Source organism: Eucyclogobius newberryi, unplaced genomic scaffold (genome assembly GCF_026437365.1).
Source record: "Eucyclogobius newberryi isolate DKJ021-1_F unplaced genomic scaffold, fEucNew1.0.hap1 SCAF_10, whole genome shotgun sequence".
Classification (NCBI taxonomy): Eukaryota; Metazoa; Chordata; class Actinopteri; order Gobiiformes; family Gobiidae; genus Eucyclogobius; species Eucyclogobius newberryi.
Window position 1 is genome coordinate 10,142,182 of NW_027315724.1, and position 27,689 is coordinate 10,169,870.

Genomic DNA, 27,689 nt, shown 5'->3' on the forward strand with positions numbered 1-27,689 from the left:
ATGTACAAGCCCCTCTTGCACAGAAAGTTTGGGTTAGATATCTCTTGTAGTTTCTTCAGAACACACAAATTATCTGAAAATGCTTTTGAAGCAATAGACACAAAAACAGCTATAAATCCAAAACCTAATATGATAGACTCAAACTTTAAACTCTATATTGTGTAGATTTACAGGTCCTACTTGCCCAGCAAAAAGGGTTCGAATAGCTCTTGCACTTTTTTCGAAACTCACAAACAACTGTTCATGGGCTGAAAAGGCTTTTGGAGCAATAAAAACTTAAAAACTGCAATAACTCAAAAATGCAATAAGATAAGTTCAAACTTTAAAAGACATGTTGTGCAGATGTACAAGCCCCTCTTGCACAGAAAGTTTGGGTTAGATATCTCTTGTAGTTTCTTCAGAACACACAAATTATCTGAAAATGCTTTTGAAGCAATAGACACAAAAACAGCTATAAATCCAAAACCTAATATGATAGACTCAAACTTTAAACTATGTATTGTGTAGATTTACAGGTCCTACTTGCCCAGCAAAAAGGGTTCGAATAGCTCTTGCACTTTTTTCGAAAACTCACAAACAACTGTTCATGGGCTGAAAAGCCTTTTGGAGCAATAAAAACTTAAAAACTGCTATAACTCAAAAATGCAATAAGATAAGTTCAAACTTTAAAAGACATGTTGTGCAGATGTACAAGCCCCTCTTGCACGGAAAGTTTGGGTTAGATATCTCTTGTAGTTTTCTTCAGAACACACAAATTATCTGAAAATGCTTTTGAAGCAATAGACACAAAAACAGCTATAAATCCAAAACCTAATATGATAGACTCAAACTTTAAACTATATATTGTGTAGAATTACAGGTCCTACTTGCCCAGCAAAAAGGGTTCGAATAGCTCTTGCACTTTTTTCGAAACTCACAAACAACTGTTCATGGGCTGAAAAGGCTTTTGGAGCAATAAAAACTTAAAAACTGCAATAACTCAAAAATGCAATAAGATAAGTTCAAACTTTAAAAGACATGTTGTGCAGATGTACAAGCCCCTCTTGCACAGAAAGTTTGGGTTAGATATCTCTTGTAGTTTCTTCAGAACACACAAATTATCTGAAAATGCTTTTGAAGCAACAGACACAAAAACAGCTATAAATCCAAAACCTAATATGATAGACTCAAACTTTAAACTATATATTGTGTAGATTTACAGGTCCTACTTGCCCAGCAAAAAGGGTTCGAATAGCTCTTGCACTTTTTTCGAAAACTCACAAACAACTGTTCACGGGTTGAAAAGGCTTTTGGAGCAATAAAAACGTAAAAACTGCTATAACTCAAAAATTCAATAAGATAAGTTCAAACTTTAAAAGACACGTTGTGCAGATGTACAAGCCCCTCTTGCACAGAAAGTTTGGGTTAGATATCTCTTGTAGTTTCTTCAGAACACACAAATTATCTGAAAATGCTTTTGAAGCAATAGACACAAAAACAGCTATAAATCCAAAACCTAATATGATAGACTCAAACTTTAAACTCTATATTGTGTAGATTTACATGTCCTACTTGCCCAGCAAAAAGGGTTCGAATAGCTCTTGCACTTTTTTCGAAACTCACAAACAACTGTTCATGGGCTGAAAAGGCTTTTGGAGCAATAAAAACTTAAAAACTGCAATAACTCAAAAATTCAATAAGATAAGTTCAAACTTTAAAAGACATGTTGTGCAGATGTACAAGCCCCTCTTGCACAGAAAGTTTGGGTTAGATATCTCTTGTAGTTTCTTCAGAACACACAAATTATCTGAAAATGCTTTTGAAGCAATAGACACAAAAACAGCTATAAATCCAAAACCTAATATGATAGACTCAAACTTTAAACTATGTATTGTGTAGATTTACAGGTCCTACTTGCCCAGCAAAAAGGGTTCGAATAGCTCTTGCACTTTTTTCGAAAACTCACAAACAACTGTTCATGGGCTGAAAAGGCTTTTGGAGCAATAAAAACTTAAAAACTGCTATAACTCAAAAATGCAATAAGATAAGTTCAAACTTTAAAAGACATGTTGTGCAGATGTACAAGCCCCTCTTGCACAGAAAGTTTGGGTTAGATATCTCTTGTAGTTTCTTCAGAACACACAAATTATCTGAAAATGCTTTTGAAGCAATAGACACAAAAACAGCTATAAATCCAAAACCTAATATGATAGACTCAAACTTTAAACTCTATATTGTGTAGATTTACATGTCCTACTTGCCCAGCAAAAAGGGTTCGAATAGCTCTGTCACTTTTTTCGAAACTCACAAACAACTGTTCATGGGCTGAAAAGGCTTTTGGAGCAATAAAAACTTAAAAACTGCAATAACTCAAAAATGCAATAAGATAAGTTCAAACTTTAAAAGACATGTTGTGCAGATGTACAAGCCCCTCTTGCACAGAAAGTTTGGGTTAGATATCTCTTGTAGTTTCTTCAGAACACACAAATTATCTGAAAATGCTTTTGAAGCAATAGACACAAAAACAGCTATAAATCCAAAACCTAATATGATAGACTCAAACTTTAAACTCTATATTGTGTAGATTTACAGGTCCTACTTTCCCAGCAAAAAGGGTTCGAATAGCTCTTGCACTTTTTTCGAAACTCACAAACAACTGTTCATGGGCTGAAAAGGCTTTTGGAGCAATAAAAACTTAAAAACTGCAATAACTCAAAAATGCAATAAGATAAGTTCAAACTTTAAAAGACATGTTGTGCAGATGTACAAGCCCCTCTTGCACAGAAAGTTTGGGTTAGATATCTCTTGTAGTTTCTTCAGAACACACAAATTATCTGAAAATGCTTTTGAAGCAATAGACACAAAAACAGCTATAAATCCAAAACCTAATATGATAGACTCAAACTTTAAACTATGTATTGTGTAGATTTACAGGTCCTACTTGCCCAGCAAAAAGGGTTCGAATAGCTCTTGCACTTTTTTCGAAAACTCACAAACAACTGTTCATGGGCTGAAAAGGCTTTTGGAGCAATAAAAACTTAAAAACTGCTATAACTCAAAAATGCAATAAGATAAGTTCAAACTTTAAAAGACATGTTGTGCAGATGTACAAGCCCCTCTTGCACGGAAAGTTTGGGTTAGATATCTCTTGTAGTTTTCTTCAGAACACACAAATTATCTGAAAATGCTTTTGAAGCAATAGACACAAAAACAGCTATAAATCCAAAACCTAATATGATAGACTCAAACTTTAAACTATATATTGTGTAGAATTACAGGTCCTACTTGCCCAGCAAAAAGGGTTCGAATAGCTCTTGCACTTTTTTCGAAACTCACAAACAACTGTTCATGGGCTGAAAAGGCTTTTGGAGCAATAAAAACTTAAAAACTGCAATAACTCAAAAATGCAATAAGATAAGTTCAAACTTTAAAAGACATGTTGTGCAGATGTACAAGCCCCTCTTGCACAGAAAGTTTGGGTTAGATATCTCTTGTAGTTTCTTCAGAACACACAAATTATCTGAAAATGCTTTTGAAGCAACAGACACAAAAACAGCTATAAATCCAAAACCTAATATGATAGACTCAAACTTTAAACTATATATTGTGTAGATTTACAGGTCCTACTTGCCCAGCAAAAAGGGTTCGAATAGCTCTTGCACTTTTTTCGAAAACTCACAAACAACTGTTCACGGGCTGAAAAGGCTTTTGGAGCAATAAAAACGTAAAAACTGCTATAACTCAAAAATTCAATAAGATAAGTTCAAACTTTAAAAGACACGTTGTGCAGATGTACAAGCCCCTCTTGCACAGAAAGTTTGGGTTAGATATCTCTTGTAGTTTCTTCAGAACACACAAATTATCTGAAAATGCTTTTGAAGCAATAGACACAAAAACAGCTATAAATCCAAAACCTAATATGATAGACTCAAACTTTAAACTCTATATTGTGTAGATTTACATGTCCTACTTGCCCAGCAAAAAGGGTTCGAATAGCTCTTGCACTTTTTTCGAAACTCACAAACAACTGTTCATGGGCTGAAAAGGCTTTTGGAGCAATAAAAACTTAAAAACTGCAATAACTCAAAAATTCAATAAGATAAGTTCAAACTTTAAAATACACGTTGTGCAGATGTACAAGCCCCTCTTGCACAGAAAGTTTGGGTTAGATATCTCTTGTAGTTTCTTCAGAACACACAAATTATCTGAAAATGCTTTTGAAGCAATAGACACAAAAACAGCTATAAATCCAAAACCTAATATGATAGACTCAAACTTTAAACTATGTATTGTGTAGATTTACAGGTCCTACTTGCCCAGCAAAAAGGGTTTGAATAGCTCTTGCACTTTTTTCGAAACGCACACAACTGTTCATGGGCTGAAAAGGCTTTTGGAGCAATAAAAATGTAAAAACTGCTATAACTCAAAAATTCAATAAGATAAGTTCAAACTTTAAAAGACATGTTGTGCAGATGTACAAGCCCCTCTTGCACAGAAAGTTTGGGTTAGATATCTCTTGTAGTTTCTTCAGAACACACAAATTATCTGAAAATGCTTTTGAAGCAATAGACACAAAAACAGCTATAAATCCAAAACCTAATATGATAGACTCAAACTTTAAACTATGTATTGTGTAGATTTACAGGTCCTACTTGCCCAGCAAAAAGGGTTCGAATAGCTCTTGCACTTTTTTCGAAAACTCACAAACAACTGTTCATGGGCTGAAAAGGCTTTTGGAGCAATAAAAACTTAAAAACTGCTATAACTCAAAAATGCAATAAGATAAGTTCAAACTTTAAAAGACATGTTGTGCAGATGTACAAGCCCCTCTTGCACGGAAAGTTTGGGTTAGATATCTCTTGTAGTTTCTTCAGAACACACAAATTATCTGAAAATGCTTTTGAAGCAATAGACACAAAAACAGCTATAAATCCAAAACCTAATATGATAGACTCAAACTTTAAACTATATATTGTGTAGATTTACAGGTCCTACTTGCCCAGCAAAAAGGGTTCGAATAGCTCTTGCACTTTTTTCGAAACTCACAAACAACTGTTCATGGGCTGAAAAGGCTTTTGGAGCAATAAAAACTTAAAAACTGCAATAACTCAAAAATGCAATAAGATAAGTTCAAACTTTAAAAGACATGTTGTGCAGATGTACAAGCCCCTCTTGCACAGAAAGTTTGGGTTAGATATCTCTTGTAGTTTCTTCAGAACACACAAATTATCTGAAAATGCTTTTGAAGCAACAGACACAAAAACAGCTATAAATCCAAAACCTAATATGATAGACTCAAACTTTAAACTATATATTGTGTAGATTTACAGGTCCTACTTGCCCAGCAAAAAGGGTTCGAATAGCTCTTGCACTTTTTTCGAAACTCACAAACAACTGTTCATGGGCTGAAAAGGCTTTTGGAGCAATAAAAACTTAAAAACTGCAATAACTCAAAAATGCAATAAGATAAGTTCAAACTTTAAAAGACATGTTGTGCAGATGTACAAGCCCCTCTTGCACAGAAAGTTTGGGTTAGATATCTCTTGTAGTTTCTTCAGAACACACAAATTATCTGAAAATGCTTTTGAAGCAATAGACACAAAAACAGCTATAAATCCAAAACCTAATATGATAGACTCAAACTTTAAACTACATATTGTGTAGATTTACAGGTCCTACTTGCCCAGCAAAAAGGGTTCGAATAGCTCTTGCACTTTTTTTGAAACTCACACAACTGTTCATGGGCTGAAAAGGCTTTTGGAGCAATAAAAACTTAAAAACTGCTATAACTCAAAAATGCAATAAGATAAGTTCAAACTTTAAAAGACATGTTGTGCAGATGTACAAGCCCCTCTTGCACAGAAAGTTTGGGTTAGATATCTCTTGTAGTTTCTTCAGAACACACAAATTATCTGAAAATGCTTTTGAAGCAATAGACACAAAAACAGCTATAAATCCAAAACCTAATATGATAGACTCAAACTTTAAACTATATATTGTGTAGATTTACAGGTCCTACTTGCCCAGCAAAAAGGGTTCGAATAGCTCTTGCACTTTTTTCGAAAACTCACAAACAACTGTTCTCGGGCTGAAAAGGCTTTTGGAGCAATAAAAACGTAAAAACTGCTATAACTCAAAAATTCAATAAGATAAGTTCAAACTTTAAAATACACGTTGTGCAGATGTACAAGCCCCTCTTGCACAGAAAGTTTGGGTTAGATATCTCTTGTAGTTTCTTCAGAACACACAAATTATCTGAAAATGCTTTTGAAGCAATAGACACAAAAACAGCTATAAATCCAAAACCTAATATGATAGACTCAAACTTTAAACTCTATATTGTGTAGATTTACATGTCCTACTTGCCCAGCAAAAAGGGTTCGAATAGCTCTGTCACTTTTTTCGAAACTCACAAACAACTGTTCATGGGCTGAAAAGGCTTTTGGAGCAATAAAAACTTAAAAACTGCAATAACTCAAAAATGCAATAAGATAAGTTCAAACTTTAAAAGACATGTTGTGCAGATGTACAAGCCCCTCTTGCACAGAAAGTTTGGGTTAGATATCTCTTGTAGTTTCTTCAGAACACACAAATTATCTGAAAATGCTTTTGAAGCAATAGACACAAAAACAGCTATAAATCCAAAACCTAATATGATAGACTCAAACTTTAAACTCTATATTGTGTAGATTTACAGGTCCTACTTGCCCAGCAAAAAGGGTTCGAATAGCTCTTGCACTTTTTTCGAAACTCACAAACAACTGTTCATGGGCTGAAAAGGCTTTTGGAGCAATAAAAACTTAAAAACTGCAATAACTCAAAAATGCAATAAGATAAGTTCAAACTTTAAAAGACATGTTGTGTAGATGTACAAGCCCCTCTTGCACAGAAAGTTTGGGTTAGATATCTCTTGTAGTTTCTTCAGAACACACAAATTATCTGAAAATGCTTTTGAAGCAATAGACACAAAAACAGCTATAAATCCAAAACCTAATATGATAGACTCAAACTTTAAACTATGTATTGTGTAGATTTACAGGTCCTACTTGCCCAGCAAAAAGGGTTCGAATAGCTCTTGCACTTTTTTCGAAAACTCACAAACAACTGTTCATGGGCTGAAAAGGCTTTTGGAGCAATAAAAACTTAAAAACTGCTATAACTCAAAAATGCAATAAGATAAGTTCAAACTTTAAAAGACACGTTGTGCAGATGTACAAGCCCCTCTTGCACGGAAAGTTTGGGTTAGATATCTCTTGTAGTTTTCTTCAGAACACACAAATTATCTGAAAATGCTTTTGAAGCAATAGACACAAAAACAGCTATAAATCCAAAACCTAATATGATAGACTCAAACTTTAAACTATATATTGTGTAGAATTACAGGTCCTACTTGCCCAGCAAAAAGGGTTCGAATAGCTCTTGCACTTTTTTCGAAACTCACAAACAACTGTTCATGGGCTGAAAAGGCTTTTGGAGCAATAAAAACTTAAAAACTGCAATAACTCAAAAATGCAATAAGATAAGTTCAAACTTTAAAAGACATGTTGTGCAGATGTACAAGCCCCTCTTGCACAGAAAGTTTGGGTTAGATATCTCTTGTAGTTTCTTCAGAACACACAAATTATCTGAAAATGCTTTTGAAGCAACAGACACAAAAACAGCTATAAATCCAAAACCTAATATGATAGACTCAAACTTTAAACTATATATTGTGTAGATTTACAGGTCCTACTTGCCCAGCAAAAAGGGTTCGAATAGCTCTTGCACTTTTTTCGAAAACTCACAAACAACTGTTCACGGGCTGAAAAGGCTTTTGGAGCAATAAAAACGTAAAAACTGCTATAACTCAAAAATTCAATAAGATAAGTTCAAACTTTAAAAGACACGTTGTGCAGATGTACAAGCCCCTCTTGCACAGAAAGTTTGGGTTAGATATCTCTTGTAGTTTCTTCAGAACACACAAATTATCTGAAAATGCTTTTGAAGCAATAGACACAAAAACAGCTATAAATCCAAAACCTAATATGATAGACTCAAACTTTAAACTCTATATTGTGTAGATTTACATGTCCTACTTGCCCAGCAAAAAGGGTTCGAATAGCTCTTGCACTTTTTTCGAAACTCACAAACAACTGTTCATGGGCTGAAAAGGCTTTTGGAGCAATAAAAACTTAAAAACTGCAATAACTCAAAAATTCAATAAGATAAGTTCAAACTTTAAAATACACGTTGTGCAGATGTACAAGCCCCTCTTGCACAGAAAGTTTGGGTTAGATATCTCTTGTAGTTTCTTCAGAACACACAAATTATCTGAAAATGCTTTTGAAGCAATAGACACAAAAACAGCTATAAATCCAAAACCTAATATGATAGACTCAAACTTTAAACTATGTATTGTGTAGATTTACAGGTCCTACTTGCCCAGCAAAAAGGGTTTGAATAGCTCTTGCACTTTTTCTCGAAACGCACACAACTGTTCATGGGCTGAAAAGGCTTTTGGAGCAATAAAAACGTAAAAACTGCTATAACTCAAAAATTCAATAAGATAAGTTCAAACTTTAAAAGACATGTTGTGCAGATGTACAAGCCCCTCTTGCACAGAAAGTTTGGGTTAGATATCTCTTGTAGTTTCTTCAGAACACACAAATTATCTGAAAATGCTTTTGAAGCAATAGACACAAAAACAGCTATAAATCCAAAACCTAATATGATAGACTCAAACTTTAAACTACATATTGTGTAGATTTACAGGTCCTACTTGCCCAGCAAAAAGGGTTCGAATAGCTCTTGCACTTTTTTCGAAAACTCACAAACAACTGTTCATGGGCTGAAAAGGCTTTTGGAGCAATAAAAACTTAAAAACTGCTATAACTCAAAAATGCAATAAGATAAGTTCAAACTTTAAAAGACATGTTGTGCAGATGTACAAGCCCCTCTTGCACGGAAAGTTTGGGTTAGATATCTCTTGTAGTTTCTTCAGAACACACAAATTATCTGAAAATGCTTTTGAAGCAATAGACACAAAAACAGCTATAAATCCAAAACCTAATATGATAGACTCAAACTTTAAACTATATATTGTGTAGATTTACAGGTCCTACTTGCCCAGCAAAAAGGGTTCGAATAGCTCTTGCACTTTTTTCGAAACTCACAAACAACTGTTCATGGGCTGAAAAGGCTTTTGGAGCAATAAAAACTTAAAAACTGCAATAACTCAAAAATGCAATAAGATAAGTTCAAACTTTAAAAGACATGTTGTGCAGATGTACAAGCCCCTCTTGCACAGAAAGTTTGGGTTAGATATCTCTTGTAGTTTCTTCAGAACACACAAATTATCTGAAAATGCTTTTGAAGCAACAGACACAAAAACAGCTATAAATCCAAAACCTAATATGATAGACTCAAACTTTAAACTATATATTGTGTAGATTTACATGTCCTACTTGCCCAGCAAAAAGGGTTCGAATAGCTCTTGCACTTTATTCGAAACTCACAAACAACTGTTCATGGGCTGAAAAGGCTTTTGGAGCAATAAAAACTTAAAAACTGCAATAACTCAAAAATGCAATAAGATAAGTTCAAACTTTAAAAGACATGTTGTGCAGATGTACAAGCCCCTCTTGCACAGAAAGTTTGGGTTAGATATCTCTTGTAGTTTCTTCAGAACACACAAATTATCTGAAAATGCTTTTGAAGCAATAGACACAAAAACAGCTATAAATCCAAAACCTAATATGATAGACTCAAACTTTAAACTACATATTGTGTAGATTTACAGGTCCTACTTGCCCAGCAAAAAGGGTTCGAATAGCTCTTGCACTTTTTTTGAAACTCACACAACTGTTCATGGGCTGAAAAGGCTTTTGGAGCAATAAAAACTTAAAAACTGCTATAACTCAAAAATGCAATAAGATAAGTTCAAACTTTAAAAGACATGTTGTGCAGATGTACAAGCCCCTCTTGCACAGAAAGTTTGGGTTAGATATCTCTTGTAGTTTCTTCAGAACACACAAATTATCTGAAAATGCTTTTGAAGCAATAGACACAAAAACAGCTATAAATCCAAAACCTAATATGATAGACTCAAACTTTAAACTATATATTGTGTAGATTTACAGGTCCTACTTGCCCAGCAAAAAGGGTTCGAATAGCTCTTGCACTTTTTTCGAAAACTCACAAACAACTGTTCACGGGCTGAAAAGGCTTTTGGAGCAATAAAAACGTAAAAACTGCTATAACTCAAAAATTCAATAAGATAAGTTCAAACTTTAAAAGACACGTTGTGCAGATGTACAAGCCCCTCTTGCACAGAAAGTTTGGGTTAGATATCTCTTGTAGTTTCTTCAGAACACACAAATTATCTGAAAATGCTTTTGAAGCAATAGACACAAAAACAGCTATAAATCCAAAACCTAATATGATAGACTCAAACTTTAAACTATGTATTGTGTATATTTACAGGTCCTACTTGCCCAGCAAAAAGGGTTTGAATAGCTCTTGCACTTTTTTCGAAACGCACACAACTGTTCATTGGCTGAAAAGGCTTTTGGAGCAATAAAAACGTAAAAACTGCTATAACTCAAAAATTCAATAAGATAAGTTCAAACTTTAAAAGACATGTTTTGCAGATGTACAAGCCCCTCTTGCACGGAAAGTTTGGGTTAGATATCTCTTGTAGTTTCTTCAGAACACACAAATTATCTGAAAATGCTTTTGAAGCAATAGACACAAAAACAGCTATAAATCCAAAACCTAATATGATAGACTCAAACTTTAAACTATATATTGTGTAGATTTACAGGTCCTACTTTCCCAGCAAAAAGGGTTTGAATAGCTCTTGCACTTTTTTTGAAACTCACAAACAACTGTTCATGGGCTGAAAAGGCTTTTGGAGCAATAAAAACTTAAAAACTGCTATAACTCAAAAATGCAATAAGATAAGTTCAAACTTTAAAAGACATGTTGTGCAGATGTAGAAGCCCCTCTTGCACAGAAAGTTTGGGTTAGATATCTCTTGTAGTTTCTTCAGAACACACAAATTATCTGAAAATGCTTTTGAAGCAATAGACACAAAAATAGCTATAAATCCAAAACCTAATATGATAGACTCAAACTTTAAACTATGTATTGTGTAGATTTACAGGTCCTACTTGCCCAGCAAAAAGGGTTCGAATAGCTCTTGCACTTTTTTCGAAACTCACAAACAACTGTTCATGGGCTGAAAAGGCTTTTGGAGCAATAAAAACTTAAAAACTGCTATAACTCAAAAATGCAATAAGATAAGTTCAAACTTTAAAAGACATGTTGTGCAGATGTACAAGCCCCTCTTGCACAGAAAGTTTGGGTTAGATATCTCTTGTAGTTTTTTCAGAACACACAAATTATCTGAAAATGCTTTTGAAGCAATAGACACAAAAACAGCTATAAATCCAAAACCTAATATGATAGACTCAAACTTTAAACTATGTATTGTGTAGATTTACAGGTCCTACTTGCCCAGCAAAAAGGGTTTGAATAGCTCTTGCACTTTTTTCGAAACGCACACAACTGTTCATGGGCTGAAAAGGCTTTTGGAGCAATAAAAACGTAAAAACTGCTATAACTCAAAAATTCAATAAGATAAGTTCAAACTTTAAAAGACATGTTGTGCAGATGTACAAGCCCCTCTTGCACAGAAAGTTTGGGTTAGATATCTCTTGTAGTTTCTTCAGAACACACAAATTATCTGAAAATGCTTTTGAAGCAATAGACACAAAAACAGCTATAAATCCAAAACCTAATATGATAGACTCAAACTTTAAACTACATATTGTGTAGATTTACAGGTCCTACTTGCCCAGTAAAAAGGGTTCGAATAGCTCTTGCACTTTTTTCGAAAACTCACAAACAACTGTTCATGGGCTGAAAAGGCTTTTGGAGCAATAAAAACTTAAAAACTGCTATAACTCAAAAATGCAATAAGATAAGTTCAAACTTTAAAAGACATGTTGTGCAGATGTACAAGCCCCTCTTGCACGGAAAGTTTGGGTTAGATATCTCTTGTAGTTTCTTCAGAACACACAAATTATCTGAAAATGCTTTTGAAGCAATAGACACAAAAACAGCTATAAATCCAAAACCTAATATGATAGACTCAAACTTTAAACTATATATTGTGTAGATTTATAGGTCCTACTTGCCCAGCAAAAAGGGTTCGAATAGCTCTTGCACTTTTTTCGAAACTCACAAACAACTGTTCATGGGCTGAAAAGGCTTTTGGAGCAATAAAAACGTAAAAACTGCTATAACTCAAAAATTCAATAAGATAAGTTCAAACTTTAAAAGACATGTTGTGCAGATGTACAAGCCCCTCTTGCAGAGAAAGTTTGGGTTAGATATCTCTTGTAGTTTCTTCAGAACACACAAATTATCTGAAAATGCTTTTGAAGCAATAGACACAAAAACAGCTATAAATCCAAAACCTAATATGATAGACTCAAACTTTAAACTATGTATTGTGTATATTTACAGGTCCTACTTGCCCAGCAAAAAGGGTTTGAATAGCTCTTGCACTTTTTTCGAAACGCACACAACTGTTCATTGGCTGAAAAGGCTTTTGGAGCAATAAAAACGTAAAAACTGCTATAACTCAAAAATTCAATAAGATAAGTTCAAACTTTAAAAGACATGTTTTGCAGATGTACAAGCCCCTCTTGCACGGAAAGTTTGGGTTAGATATCTCTTGTAGTTTCTTCAGAACACACAAATTATCTGAAAATGCTTTTGAAGCAATAGACACAAAAACTGCTACAAATCCAAAACCTAATATGATAGACTCAAACTTTAAACTATGTATTGTGTAGATTTACAGGTCCTACTTGCCCAGCAAAAAGGGTTCGAATAGCTTTTGCACTTTTTTCGAAAATTCACAAACAACTGTTCATGGGCTGAAAAGGCTTTTGGAGCAATAAAAACGTAAAAACTGCTATAACTCAAAAATGCAATAAGATAAGTTCAAACTTTAAAAGACATGTTGTGCAGATGTACAAGCCCCTCTTGCACAGAAAGTTTGGGTTAGATATCTCTTGTAGTTTCTTCAGAACACACAAATTATCTGAAAATGCTTTTGAAGCAATAGACACAAAAACAGCTATAAATCCAAAACCTAATATGATAGACTCAAACTTTAAACTATATATTGTGTAGATTTACAGGTCCTACTTTCCCAGCAAAAAGGGTTTGAATAGCTCTTGCACTTTTTTTGAAACTCACAAACAACTGTTCATGGGCTGAAAAGGCTTTTGGAGCAATAAAAACTTAAAAACTGCTATAACTCAAAAATGCAATAAGATAAGTTCAAACTTTAAAAGACATGTTGTGCAGATGTAGAAGCCCCTCTTGCACAGAAAGTTTGGGTTAGATATCTCTTGTAGTTTCTTCAGAACACACAAATTATCTGAAAATGCTTTTGAAGCAATAGACACAAAAATAGCTATAAATCCAAAACCTAATATGATAGACTCAAACTTTAAACTATATATTGTGTAGATTTACAGGTCCTACTTGCCCAGCAAAAAGGGTTCGAATAGCTCTTGCACTTTTTTCGAAACTCACAAACAACTGTTCATGGGCTGAAAAGGCTTTTGGAGCAATAAAAACTTAAAAACTGCAATAACTCAAAAATGCAATAAGATAAGTTCAAACTTTAAAAGACATGTTGTGCAGATGTACAAGCCCCTCTTGCACAGAAAGTTTGGGTTAGATATCTCTTGTAGTTTCTTCAGAACACACAAATTATCTGAAAATGCTTTTGAAGCAATAGACACAAAAACAGCTATAAATCCAAAACCTAATATGATAGACTCAAACTTTAAACTATGTATTGTGTAGATTTACAGGTCCTACTTGCCCAGCAAAAAGGGTTTGAATAGCTCTTGCACTTTTTTCGAAACGCACACAACTGTTCATGGGCTGAAAAGGCTTTTGGAGCAATAAAAACGTAAAAACTGCTATAACTCAAAAATTCAATAAGATAAGTTCAAACTTTAAAAGACATGTTGTGCAGATGTACAAGCCCCTCTTGCACAGAAAGTTTGGGTTAGATATCTCTTGTAGTTTCTTCAGAACACACAAATTATCTGAAAATGCTTTTGAAGCAATAGACACAAAAACAGCTATAAATCCAAAACCTAATATGATAGACTCAAACTTTAAACTATATATTGTGTAGATTTACAGGTCCTACTTGCCCAGCAAAAAGGGTTCGAATAGCTCTTGCACTTTTTTCGAAAACTCACAAACAACTGTTCATGAGCTGAAAAGGCTTTTGGAGCAATAAAAACTTAAAAACTGCTATAACTCAAAAATGCAATAAGATAAGTTCAAACTTTAAAAGACATGTTGTGCAGATGTACAAGCCCCTCTTGCACGGAAAGTTTGGGTTAGATATCTCTTGTAGTTTTTTCAGAACACACAAATTATCTGAAAATGCTTTTGAAGCAATAGACACAAAAACAGCTATAAATCCAAAACCTAATATGATAGACTCAAACTTTAAACTATATATTGTGTAGATTTACAGGTCCTACTTGCCCAGCAAAAAGGGTTCGAATAGCTCTTGCACTTTTTTCGAAACTCACAAACAACTGTTCATGGGCTGAAAAGGCTTTTGGAGCAATAAAAACTTAAAAACTGCAATAACTCAAAAATGCAATAAGATAAGTTCAAACTTTAAAAGACATGTTGTGCAGATGTACAAGCCCCTCTTGCACAGAAAGTTTGGGTTAGATATCTCTTGTAGTTTCTTCAGAACACACAAATTATCTGAAAATGCTTTTGAAGCAATAGACACAAAAACAGCTATAAATCCAAAACCTAATATGATAGACTCAAACTTTAAACTATATATTGTGTAGATTTACAGGTCCTACTTGCCCAGCAAAAAGGGTTTGAATAGCTCTTGCACTTTTTTCGAAACTCACAAACAACTGTTCATGGGCTGAAAAGGCTTTTGGGGCAATAAAAACGTAAAAACTGTTATAACTCAAAAATGCAACAAGATAGGTTCAAACTTTAAAAGACATGTTGTACAAGCCCCTCTTGCACAGAAAGTTTGGGTTAGATATCTCTTGTAGTTTCTTCAGAACACACAAATTATCTGAAAATGCTTTTGAAGCAACAGACACAAAAACAGCTATAAATCCAAAACCTAATATGATAGACTCAAACTTTAAACTATATATTGTGTAGATTTACAGGTCCTACTTGCCCAGCAAAAAGGGTTCGAATAGCTCTTGCACTTTTTTCGAAAACTCACAAACAACTGTTCACGGGCTGAAAAGGCTTTTGGAGCAATAAAAACGTAAAAACTGCTATAACTCAAAAATTCAATAAGATAAGTTCAAACTTTAAAAGACACGTTGTGCAGATGTACAAGCCCCTCTTGCACAGAAAGTTTGGGTTAGATATCTCTTGTAGTTTCTTCAGAACACACAAATTATCTGAAAATGCTTTTGAAGCAATAGACACAAAAACAGCTATAAATCCAAAACCTAATATGATAGACTCAAACTTTAAACTCTATATTGTGTAGATTTACATGTCCTACTTGCCCAGCAAAAAGGGTTCGAATAGCTCTTGCACTTTTTTCGAAACTCACAAACAACTGTTCATGGGCTGAAAAGGCTTTTGGAGCAATAAAAACTTAAAAACTGCAATAACTCAAAAATTCAATAAGATAAGTTCAAACTTTAAAATACACGTTGTGCAGATGTACAAGCCCCTCTTGCACAGAAAGTTTGGGTTAGATATCTCTTGTAGTTTCTTCAGAACACACAAATTATCTGAAAATGCTTTTGAAGCAACAGACACAAAAACAGCTATAAATCCAAAACCTAATATGATAGACTCAAACTTTAAACTATATATTGTGTAGATTTACAGGTCCTACTTGCCCAGCAAAAAGGGTTCGAATAGCTCTTGCACTTTTTTCGAAAACTCACAAACAACTGTTCACGGGCTGAAAAGGCTTTTGGAGCAATAAAAACGTAAAAACTGCTATAACTCAAAAATTCAATAAGATAAGTTCAAACTTTAAAAGACACGTTGTGCAGATGTACAAGCCCCTCTTGCACAGAAAGTTTGGGTTAGATATCTCTTGTAGTTTCTTCAGAACACACAAATTATCTGAAAATGCTTTTGAAGCAATAGACACAAAAACAGCTATAAATCCAAAACCTAATATGATAGACTCAAACTTTAAACTCTATATTGTGTAGATTTACATGTCCTACTTGCCCAGCAAAAAGGGTTCGAATAGCTCTTGCACTTTTTTCGAAACTCACAAACAACTGTTCATGGGCTGAAAAGGCTTTTGGAGCAATAAAAACTTAAAAACTGCAATAACTCAAAAATTCAATAAGATAAGTTCAAACTTTAAAATACACGTTGTGCAGATGTACAAGCCCCTCTTGCACAGAAAGTTTGGGTTAGATATCTCTTGTAGTTTCTTCAGAACACACAAATTATCTGAAAATGCTTTTGAAGCAATAGACACAAAAACAGCTATAAATCCAAAACCTAATATGATAGACTCAAACTTTAAACTATGTATTGTGTAGATTTACAGGTCCTACTTGCCCAGCAAAAAGGGTTTGAATAGCTCTTGCACTTTTTTCGAAACGCACACAACTGTTCATGGGCTGAAAAGGCTTTTGGAGCAATAAAAACGTAAAAACTGCTATAACTCAAAAATTCAATAAGATAAGTTCAAACTTTAAAAGACATGTTGTGCAGATGTACAAGCCCCTCTTGCACAGAAAGTTTGGGTTAGATATCTCTTGTAGTTTCTTCAGAACACACAAATTATCTGAAAATGCTTTTGAAGCAATAGACACAAAAACAGCTATAAATCCAAAACCTAATATGATAGACTCAAACTTTAAACTACATATTGTGTAGATTTACAGGTCCTACTTGCCCAGCAAAAAGGGTTCGAATAGCTCTTGCACTTTTTTCGAAAACTCACAAACAACTGTTCATGGGCTGAAAAGGCTTTTGGAGCAATAAAAACTTAAAAACTGCTATAACTCAAAAATGCAATAAGATAAGTTCAAACTTTAAAAGACATGTTGTGCAGATGTACAAGCCCCTCTTGCACGGAAAGTTTGGGTTAGATATCTCTTGTAGTTTCTTCAGAACACACAAATTATCTGAAAATGCTTTTGAAGCAATAGACACAAAAACAGCTATAAATCCAAAACCTAATATGATAGACTCAAACTTTAAACTATGTATTGTGTAGATTTACAGGTCCTACTTGCCCAGCAAAAAGGGTTCGAATAGCTCTTGCACTTTTTTCGAAAACTCACAAACAACTGTTCATGGGCTGAAAAGGCTTTTGGAGCAATAAAAACTTAAAAACTGCTATAACTCAAAAATGCAATAAGATAAGTTCAAACTTTAAAAGACATGTTGTGCAGATGTACAAGCCCCTCTTGCACGGAAAGTTTGGGTTAGATATCTCTTGTAGTTTCTTCAGAACACACAAATTATCTGAAAATGCTTTTGAAGCAATAGACACAAAAACAGCTATAAATCCAAAACCTAATATGATAGACTCAAACTTTAAACTATATATTGTGTAGATTTACAGGTCCTACTTGCCCAGCAAAAAGGGTTCGAATAGCTCTTGCACTTTTTTCGAAACTCACAAACAACTGTTCATGGGCTGAAAAGGCTTTTGGAGCAATAAAAACTTAAAAACTGCAATAACTCAAAAATGCAATAAGATAAGTTCAAACTTTAAAAGACATGTTGTGCAGATGTACAAGCCCCTCTTGCACAGAAAGTTTGGGTTAGATATCTCTTGTAGTTTCTTCAGAACACACAAATTATCTGAAAATGCTTTTGAAGCAACAGACACAAAAACAGCTATAAATCCAAAACCTAATATGATAGACTCAAACTTTAAACTATATATTGTGTAGATTTACAGGTCCTACTTGCCCAGCAAAAAGGGTTCGAATAGCTCTTGCACTTTTTTCGAAACTCACAAACAACTGTTCATGGGCTGAAAAGGCTTTTGGAGCAATAAAAACTTAAAAACTGCAATAACTCAAAAATGCAATAAGATAAGTTCAAACTTTAAAAGACATGTTGTGCAGATGTACAAGCCCCTCTTGCACAGAAAGTTTGGGTTAGATATCTCTTGTAGTTTCTTCAGAACACACAAATTATCTGAAAATGCTTTTGAAGCAATAGACACAAAAACAGCTATAAATCCAAAACCTAATATGATAGACTCAAACTTTAAACTACATATTGTGTAGATTTACAGGTCCTACTTGCCCAGCAAAAAGGGTTCGAATAGCTCTTGCACTTTTTTTGAAACTCACACAACTGTTCATGGGCTGAAAAGGCTTTTGGAGCAATAAAAACTTAAAAACTGCTATAACTCAAAAATGCAATAAGATAAGTTCAAACTTTAAAAGACATGTTGTGCAGATGTACAAGCCCCTCTTGCACAGAAAGTTTGGGTTAGATATCTCTTGTAGTTTCTTCAGAACACACAAATTATCTGAAAATGCTTTTGAAGCAATAGACACAAAAACAGCTATAAATCCAAAACCTAATATGATAGACTCAAACTTTAAACTATATATTGTGTAGATTTACAGGTCCTACTTGCCCAGCAAAAAGGGTTCGAATAGCTCTTGCACTTTTTTCGAAAACTCACAAACAACTGTTCACGGGCTGAAAAGGCTTTTGGAGCAATAAAAACGTAAAAACTGCTATAACTCAAAAATTCAATAAGATAAGTTCAAACTTTAAAATACACGTTGTGCAGATGTACAAGCCCCTCTTGCACAGAAAGTTTGGGTTAGATATCTCTTGTAGTTTCTTCAGAACACACAAATTATCTGAAAATGCTTTTGAAGCAATAGACACAAAAACAGCTATAAATCCAAAACCTAATATGATAGACTCAAACTTTAAACTCTATATTGTGTAGATTTACATGTCCTACTTGCCCAGCAAAAAGGGTTCGAATAGCTCTGTCACTTTTTTCGAAACTCACAAACAACTGTTCATGGGCTGAAAAGGCTTTTGGAGCAATAAAAACTTAAAAACTGCAATAACTCAAAAATGCAATAAGATAAGTTCAAACTTTAAAAGACATGTTGTGCAGATGTACAAGCCCCTCTTGCACAGAAAGTTTGGGTTAGATATCTCTTGTAGTTTCTTCAGAACACACAAATTATCTGAAAATGCTTTTGAAGCAATAGACACAAAAACAGCTATAAATCCAAAACCTAATATGATAGACTCAAACTTTAAACTCTATATTGTGTAGATTTACAGGTCCTACTTGCCCAGCAAAAAGGGTTCGAATAGCTCTTGCACTTTTTTCGAAACTCACAAACAACTGTTCATGGGCTGAAAAGGCTTTTGGAGCAATAAAAACTTAAAAACTGCAATAACTCAAAAATGCAATAAGATAAGTTCAAACTTTAAAAGACATGTTGTGCAGATGTACAAGCCCCTCTTGCACAGAAAGTTTGGGTTAGATATCTCTTGTAGTTTCTTCAGAACACACAAATTATCTGAAAATGCTTTTGAAGCAATAGACACAAAAACAGCTATAAATCCAAAACCTAATATGATAGACTCAAACTTTAAACTATGTATTGTGTAGATTTACAGGTCCTACTTGCCCAGCAAAAAGGGTTCGAATAGCTCTTGCACTTTTTTCGAAAACTCACAAACAACTGTTCATGGGCTGAAAAGGCTTTTGGAGCAATAAAAACTTAAAAACTGCTATAACTCAAAAATGCAATAAGATAAGTTCAAACTTTAAAAGACACGTTGTGCAGATGTACAAGCCCCTCTTGCACGGAAAGTTTGGGTTAGATATCTCTTGTAGTTTTCTTCAGAACACACAAATTATCTGAAAATGCTTTTGAAGCAATAGACACAAAAACAGCTATAAATCCAAAACCTAATATGATAGACTCAAACTTTAAACTATATATTGTGTAGAATTACAGGTCCTACTTGCCCAGCAAAAAGGGTTCGAATAGCTCTTGCACTTTTTTCGAAACTCACAAACAACTGTTCATGGGCTGAAAAGGCTTTTGGAGCAATAAAAACTTAAAAACTGCAATAACTCAAAAATGCAATAAGATAAGTTCAAACTTTAAAAGACATGTTGTGCAGATGTACAAGCCCCTCTTGCACAGAAAGTTTGGGTTAGATATCTCTTGTAGTTTCTTCAGAACACACAAATTATCTGAAAATGCTTTTGAAGCAACAGACACAAAAACAGCTATAAATCCAAAACCTAATATGATAGACTCAAACTTTAAACTATATATTGTGTAGATTTACAGGTCCTACTTGCCCAGCAAAAAGGGTTCGAATAGCTCTTGCACTTTTTTCGAAAACTCACAAACAACTGTTCACGGGCTGAAAAGGCTTTTGGAGCAATAAAAACGTAAAAACTGCTATAACTCAAAAATTCAATAAGATAAGTTCAAACTTTAAAAGACACGTTGTGCAGATGTACAAGCCCCTCTTGCACAGAAAGTTTGGGTTAGATATCTCTTGTAGTTTCTTCAGAACACACAAATTATCTGAAAATGCTTTTGAAGCAATAGACACAAAAACAGCTATAAATCCAAAACCTAATATGATAGACTCAAACTTTAAACTCTATATTGTGTAGATTTACATGTCCTACTTGCCCAGCAAAAAGGGTTCGAATAGCTCTTGCACTTTTTTCGAAACTCACAAACAACTGTTCATGGGCTGAAAAGGCTTTTGGAGCAATAAAAACTTAAAAACTGCAATAACTCAAAAATTCAATAAGATAAGTTCAAACTTTAAAATACACGTTGTGCAGATGTACAAGCCCCTCTTGCACAGAAAGTTTGGGTTAGATATCTCTTGTAGTTTCTTCAGAACACACAAATTATCTGAAAATGCTTTTGAAGCAATAGACACAAAAACAGCTATAAATCCAAAACCTAATATGATAGACTCAAACTTTAAACTATGTATTGTGTAGATTTACAGGTCCTACTTGCCCAGCAAAAAGGGTTTGAATAGCTCTTGCACTTTTTCTCGAAACGCACACAACTGTTCATGGGCTGAAAAGGCTTTTGGAGCAATAAAAACGTAAAAACTGCTATAACTCAAAAATTCAATAAGATAAGTTCAAACTTTAAAAGACATGTTGTGCAGATGTACAAGCCCCTCTTGCACAGAAAGTTTGGGTTAGATATCTCTTGTAGTTTCTTCAGAACACACAAATTATCTGAAAATGCTTTTGAAGCAATAGACACAAAAACAGCTATAAATCCAAAACCTAATATGATAGACTCAAACTTTAAACTACATATTGTGTAGATTTACAGGTCCTACTTGCCCAGCAAAAAGGGTTCGAATAGCTCTTGCACTTTTTTCGAAAACTCACAAACAACTGTTCATGGGCTGAAAAGGCTTTTGGAGCAATAAAAACTTAAAAACTGCTATAACTCAAAAATGCAATAAGATAAGTTCAAACTTTAAAAGACATGTTGTGCAGATGTACAAGCCCCTCTTGCACGGAAAGTTTGGGTTAGATATCTCTTGTAGTTTCTTCAGAACACACAAATTATCTGAAAATGCTTTTGAAGCAATAGACACAAAAACAGCTATAAATCCAAAACCTAATATGATAGACTCAAACTTTAAACTATATATTGTGTAGATTTACAGGTCCTACTTGCCCAGCAAAAAGGGTTCGAATAGCTCTTGCACTTTTTTCGAAACTCACAAACAACTGTTCATGGGCTGAAAAGGCTTTTGGAGCAATAAAAACTTAAAAACTGCAATAACTCAAAAATGCAATAAGATAAGTTCAAACTTTAAAAGACATGTTGTGCAGATGTACAAGCCCCTCTTGCACAGAAAGTTTGGGTTAGATATCTCTTGTAGTTTCTTCAGAACACACAAATTATCTGAAAATGCTTTTGAAGCAACAGACACAAAAACAGCTATAAATCCAAAACCTAATATGATAGACTCAAACTTTAAACTATATATTGTGTAGATTTACATGTCCTACTTGCCCAGCAAAAAGGGTTCGAATAGCTCTTGCACTTTATTCGAAACTCACAAACAACTGTTCATGGGCTGAAAAGGCTTTTGGAGCAATAAAAACTTAAAAACTGCAATAACTCAAAAATGCAATAAGATAAGTTCAAACTTTAAAAGACATGTTGTGCAGATGTACAAGCCCCTCTTGCACAGAAAGTTTGGGTTAGATATCTCTTGTAGTTTCTTCAGAACACACAAATTATCTGAAAATGCTTTTGAAGCAATAGACACAAAAACAGCTATAAATCCAAAACCTAATATGATAGACTCAAACTTTAAACTACATATTGTGTAGATTTACAGGTCCTACTTGCCCAGCAAAAAGGGTTCGAATAGCTCTTGCACTTTTTTTGAAACTCACACAACTGTTCATGGGCTGAAAAGGCTTTTGGAGCAATAAAAACTTAAAAACTGCTATAACTCAAAAATGCAATAAGATAAGTTCAAACTTTAAAAGACATGTTGTGCAGATGTACAAGCCCCTCTTGCACAGAAAGTTTGGGTTAGATATCTCTTGTAGTTTCTTCAGAACACACAAATTATCTGAAAATGCTTTTGAAGCAATAGACACAAAAACAGCTATAAATCCAAAACCTAATATGATAGACTCAAACTTTAAACTATATATTGTGTAGATTTACAGGTCCTACTTGCCCAGCAAAAAGGGTTCGAATAGCTCTTGCACTTTTTTCGAAAACTCACAAACAACTGTTCACGGGCTGAAAAGGCTTTTGGAGCAATAAAAACGTAAAAACTGCTATAACTCAAAAATTCAATAAGATAAGTTCAAACTTTAAAAGACACGTTGTGCAGATGTACAAGCCCCTCTTGCACAGAAAGTTTGGGTTAGATATCTCTTGTAGTTTCTTCAGAACACACAAATTATCTGAAAATGCTTTTGAAGCAATAGACACAAAAACAGCTATAAATCCAAAACCTAATATGATAGACTCAAACTTTAAACTATGTATTGTGTATATTTACAGGTCCTACTTGCCCAGCAAAAAGGGTTTGAATAGCTCTTGCACTTTTTTCGAAACGCACACAACTGTTCATTGGCTGAAAAGGCTTTTGGAGCAATAAAAACGTAAAAACTGCTATAACTCAAAAATTCAATAAGATAAGTTCAAACTTTAAAAGACATGTTTTGCAGATGTACAAGCCCCTCTTGCACGGAAAGTTTGGGTTAGATATCTCTTGTAGTTTCTTCAGAACACACAAATTATCTGAAAATGCTTTTGAAGCAATAGACACAAAAACAGCTATAAATCCAAAACCTAATATGATAGACTCAAACTTTAAACTATATATTGTGTAGATTTACAGGTCCTACTTTCCCAGCAAAAAGGGTTTGAATAGCTCTTGCACTTTTTTTGAAACTCACAAACAACTGTTCATGGGCTGAAAAGGCTTTTGGAGCAATAAAAACTTAAAAACTGCTATAACTCAAAAATGCAATAAGATAAGTTCAAACTTTAAAAGACATGTTGTGCAGATGTAGAAGCCCCTCTTGCACAGAAAGTTTGGGTTAGATATCTCTTGTAGTTTCTTCAGAACACACAAATTATCTGAAAATGCTTTTGAAGCAATAGACACAAAAATAGCTATAAATCCAAAACCTAATATGATAGACTCAAACTTTAAACTATGTATTGTGTAGATTTACAGGTCCTACTTGCCCAGCAAAAAGGGTTCGAATAGCTCTTGCACTTTTTTCGAAACTCACAAACAACTGTTCATGGGCTGAAAAGGCTTTTGGAGCAATAAAAACTTAAAAACTGCTATAACTCAAAAATGCAATAAGATAAGTTCAAACTTTAAAAGACATGTTGTGCAGATGTACAAGCCCCTCTTGCACAGAAAGTTTGGGTTAGATATCTCTTGTAGTTTCTTCAGAACACACAAATTATCTGAAAATGCTTTTGAAGCAATAGACACAAAAACAGCTATAAATCCAAAACCTAATATGATAGACTCAAACTTTAAACTATGTATTGTGTAGATTTACAGGTCCTACTTGCCCAGCAAAAAGGGTTTGAATAGCTCTTGCACTTTTTTCGAAACGCACACAACTGTTCATGGGCTGAAAAGGCTTTTGGAGCAATAAAAACGTAAAAACTGCTATAACTCAAAAATTCAATAGGATAAGTTCAAACTTTAAAAGACATGTTGTGCAGATGTACAAGCCCCTCTTGCACAGAAAGTTTGGGTTAGATATCTCTTGTAGTTTCTTCAGAACACACAAATTATCTGAAAATGCTTTTGAAGCAATAGACACAAAAACAGCTATAAATCCAAAACCTAATATGATAGACTCAAACTTTAAACTACATATTGTGTAGATTTACAGGTCCTACTTGCCCAGTAAAAAGGGTTCGAATAGCTCTTGCACTTTTTTCGAAAACTCACAAACAACTGTTCATGGGCTGAAAAGGCTTTTGGAGCAATAAAAACTTAAAAACTGCTATAACTCAAAAATGCAATAAGATAAGTTCAAACTTTAAAAGACATGTTGTGCAGATGTACAAGCCCCTCTTGCACGGAAAGTTTGGGTTAGATATCTCTTGTAGTTTCTTCAGAACACACAAATTATCTGAAAATGCTTTTGAAGCAATAGACACAAAAACAGCTATAAATCCAAAACCTAATATGATAGACTCAAACTTTAAACTATATATTGTGTAGATTTATAGGTCCTACTTGCCCAGCAAAAAGGGTTCGAATAGCTCTTGCACTTTTTTCGAAACTCACAAACAACTGTTCATGGGCTGAAAAGGCTTTTGGAGCAATAAAAACGTAAAAACTGCTATAACTCAAAAATTCAATAAGATAAGTTCAAACTTTAAAAGACATGTTGTGCAGATGTACAAGCCCCTCTTGCAGAGAAAGTTTGGGTTAGATATCTCTTGTAGTTTCTTCAGAACACACAAATTATCTGAAAATGCTTTTGAAGCAATAGACACAAAAACAGCTATAAATCCAAAACCTAATATGATAGACTCAAACTTTAAACTATGTATTGTGTATATTTACAGGTCCTACTTGCCCAGCAAAAAGGGTTTGAATAGCTCTTGCACTTTTTTCGAAACGCACACAACTGTTCATTGGCTGAAAAGGCTTTTGGAGCAATAAAAACGTAAAAACTGCTATAACTCAAAAATTCAATAAGATAAGTTCAAACTTTAAAAGACATGTTTTGCAGATGTACAAGCCCCTCTTGCACGGAAAGTTTGGGTTAGATATCTCTTGTAGTTTCTTCAGAACACACAAATTATCTGAAAATGCTTTTGAAGCAATAGACACAAAAACTGCTACAAATCCAAAACCTAATATGATAGACTCAAACTTTAAACTATGTATTGTGTAGATTTACAGGTCCTACTTGCCCAGCAAAAAGGGTTCGAATAGCTTTTGCACTTTTTTCGAAAATTCACAAACAACTGTTCATGGGCTGAAAAGGCTTTTGGAGCAATAAAAACGTAAAAACTGCTATAACTCAAAAATGCAATAAGATAAGTTCAAACTTTAAAAGACATGTTGTGCAGATGTACAAGCCCCTCTTGCACAGAAAGTTTGGGTTAGATATCTCTTGTAGTTTCTTCAGAACACACAAATTATCTGAAAATGCTTTTGAAGCAATAGACACAAAAACAGCTATAAATCCAAAACCTAATATGATAGACTCAAACTTTAAACTATATATTGTGTAGATTTACAGGTCCTACTTTCCCAGCAAAAAGGGTTTGAATAGCTCTTGCACTTTTTTTGAAACTCACAAACAACTGTTCATGGGCTGAAAAGGCTTTTGGAGCAATAAAAACGTAAAAACTGCTATAACTCAAAAATGCAATAAGATAAGTTCAAACTTTAAAAGACATGTTGTGCAGATGTAGAAGCCCCTCTTGCACAGAAAGTTTGGGTTAGATATCTCTTGTAGTTTCTTCAGAACACACAAATTATCTGAAAATGCTTTTGAAGCAATAGACACAAAAATAGCTATAAATCCAAAACCTAATATGATAGACTCAAACTTTAAACTATATATTGTGTAGATTTACAGGTCCTACTTGCCCAGCAAAAAGGGTTCGAATAGCTCTTGCACTTTTTTCGAAACTCACAAACAACTGTTCATGGGCTGAAAAGGCTTTTGGAGCAATAAAAACTTAAAAACTGCAATAACTCAAAAATGCAATAAGATAAGTTCAAACTTTAAAAGACATGTTGTGCAGATGTACAAGCCCCTCTTGCACAGAAAGTTTGGGTTAGATATCTCTTGTAGTTTCTTCAGAACACACAAATTATCTGAAAATGCTTTTGAAGCAATAGACACAAAAACAGCTATAAATCCAAAACCTAATATGATAGACTCAAACTTTAAACTATGTATTGTGTAGATTTACAGGTCCTACTTGCCCAGCAAAAAGGGTTTGAATAGCTCTTGCACTTTTTTCGAAACGCACACAACTGTTCATGGGCTGAAAAGGCTTTTGGAGCAATAAAAACGTAAAAACTGCTATAACTCAAAAATTCAATAAGATAAGTTCAAACTTTAAAAGACATGTTGTGCAGATGTACAAGCCCCTCTTGCACAGAAAGTTTGGGTTAGATATCTCTTGTAGTTTCTTCAGAACACACAAATTATCTGAAAATGCTTTTGAAGCAATAGACACAAAAACAGCTATAAATCCAAAACCTAATATGATAGACTCAAACTTTAAACTATATATTGTGTAGATTTACAGGTCCTACTTGCCCAGCAAAAAGGGTTCGAATAGCTCTTGCACTTTTTTCGAAAACTCACAAACAACTGTTCATGAGCTGAAAAGGCTTTTGGAGCAATAAAAACTTAAAAACTGCTATAACTCAAAAATGCAATAAGATAAGTTCAAACTTTAAAAGACATGTTGTGCAGATGTACAAGCCCCTCTTGCACGGAAAGTTTGGGTTAGATATCTCTTGTAGTTTTTTCAGAACACACAAATTATCTGAAAATGCTTTTGAAGCAATAGACACAAAAACAGCTATAAATCCAAAACCTAATATGATAGACTCAAACTTTAAACTATATATTGTGTAGATTTACAGGTCCTACTTGCCCAGCAAAAAGGGTTCGAATAGCTCTTGCACTTTTTTCGAAACTCACAAACAACTGTTCATGGGCTGAAAAGGCTTTTGGAGCAATAAAAACTTAAAAACTGCAATAACTCAAAAATGCAATAAGATAAGTTCAAACTTTAAAAGACATGTTGTGCAGATGTACAAGCCCCTCTTGCACAGAAAGTTTGGGTTAGATATCTCTTGTAGTTTCTTCAGAACACACAAATTATCTGAAAATGCTTTTGAAGCAATAGACACAAAAACAGCTATAAATCCAAAACCTAATATGATAGACTCAAACTTTAAACTATATATTGTGTAGATTTACAGGTCCTACTTGCCCAGCAAAAAGGGTTTGAATAGCTCTTGCACTTTTTTCGAAACTCACAAACAACTGTTCATGGGCTGAAAAGGCTTTTGGGGCAATAAAAACGTAAAAACTGTTATAACTCAAAAATGCAACAAGATAGGTTCAAACTTTAAAAGACATGTTG